We start from the raw sequence: 1687 nt of genomic DNA on the forward strand, positions 1-1687 counted from the left end.
GATCCCGGAGTCCCAGGATCGGGTCCCATGTTGGGCTCCCTGTGTGGAGCCTGCTTCTCCCTCTGCCTGTGTCTCTGCCTCTCTCTCTCCCTCTCTTTCTCTGTCTATCATGAATAAATAAATAAAATCTTTTTAAAAATCATCAACAGACTAGCTGATGGCTGGATATATGTGCCGCATCCACCTGGAAGTGAATTAAAGATATTTTGACTCTGGAAGAAGTAGCAGGCCATGGGACCCTCTACTCCTTGTATGAACCTGTGCAGGGCTGTGTTGAAACCTGCTGCTTGGAAGGCCCCTGTGATGGAAAAACTCTTTGCAGTGTAAAGCTAGCAATCTGATAATTGGGACTTAGACAGGAGGTCTGGTGACAGGCTGTCATTGAGTAAAGCAGGGTTGGAGGCCAGGACAGTAATGGTGTGGTGTGCCTTCCTAGGTTGGTTGGAGATAGAAGTGTGAGGGAGAGAATACTGAGAGCCCTCTCGCCAGGCTCACTGTGGCCACATGAGCCCACTGAGCTAGGCATGCCTTAGTGACAGAGAAGAAATGCACTAGGGAATCCTATGTCTTTCAACATCAAGTGAATCCTTAACCCTTTTAAGCAACCACTTGTCCCCACCACATCCACGTGTCTGAGTGTCTCACTCCTGAGTTAGTGGGGGTCTCCGTCTCTCCTAGCTGGCTACCTGCAGATTTCTCAGTGTGCCTGGCCAGGTGCTGCTCCAGAGCCCTCTGCAGCTAATGGATGACCACTGCATCATCTTTTTCAAAAGGCAAAATACCCAGGAATAAGGTAGACCCCAGAAAGTCATTTCCCTTGGAAAGAGTTCAAGGAGATTGGAGGCTTACCGTAGTGATGAACTGATCTATAATTGTGACAGGCTAATATTGTTCCTCTGTGCTGCAACAGACTTCAAGTGCTGAAGAGCCTGGGAAACAATGTCTTTAAAAAAGATGAAGCACAGATAATGGTTTTATTTTATCTGAACCAAATAGGAAATCACATCCCAAACCCACTCAATCACCCGGCGATGTCATTACCCTACTCTATCAACACTGCTCATAACCCCGGACAGTGACAAGAAGACCTCCATGATGGCATTTATTTCAGGGAAATGGATGTATTAGCTATTTGTGTGACCTCGGAGAGGCAACATTTGCAAACTGAGAGGCATCCATAGAAGCCATCTCTCTTGGTGGGAGTGAAGTTGAAATGTTGTTGCTGGAATTAGATCTTCTCTTGAAAATAGCTGTATGGGAGAAAATGTCAACCCGTCCCCTCCCTCCTCCCCTCTTCACTGCTCTCTTCTCCATTCAGGTCGTTCTGGTCCCATGATAAATGCTGTTCTCCATAATCAGCAAGAAGGAAATGGGACTGTGTGCTCCACTCTGGAACTTCACTAGTGCCTGACCTTTGTTAGGTAGCTTTCAGTGTCCTGATACCTGATTATTCTCCTTTCACCCTGCCACTGCCTTACACCACCTGGTGTTGACAACCCCTGAGAAGGCATTGTGTGTGCCCCTGGGAGCAGATAATATATCAGACAAAATCTCCTTTTGCTTTTCTCATTCCATTGTTGACTTTTTAATTTTTAAAACTTTTTTATAAATCTTTAAAAAATTTATTTAAATTTTAAATAATCTCTACACCCAATGTGGGGCTCAAACCCCAGGAACAAGCATCGCA

The sequence above is a fragment of the Canis aureus genome, chromosome 26 (assembly GCF_053574225.1).
Source record: "Canis aureus isolate CA01 chromosome 26, VMU_Caureus_v.1.0, whole genome shotgun sequence".
Taxonomy (NCBI): Eukaryota; Metazoa; Chordata; class Mammalia; order Carnivora; family Canidae; genus Canis; species Canis aureus.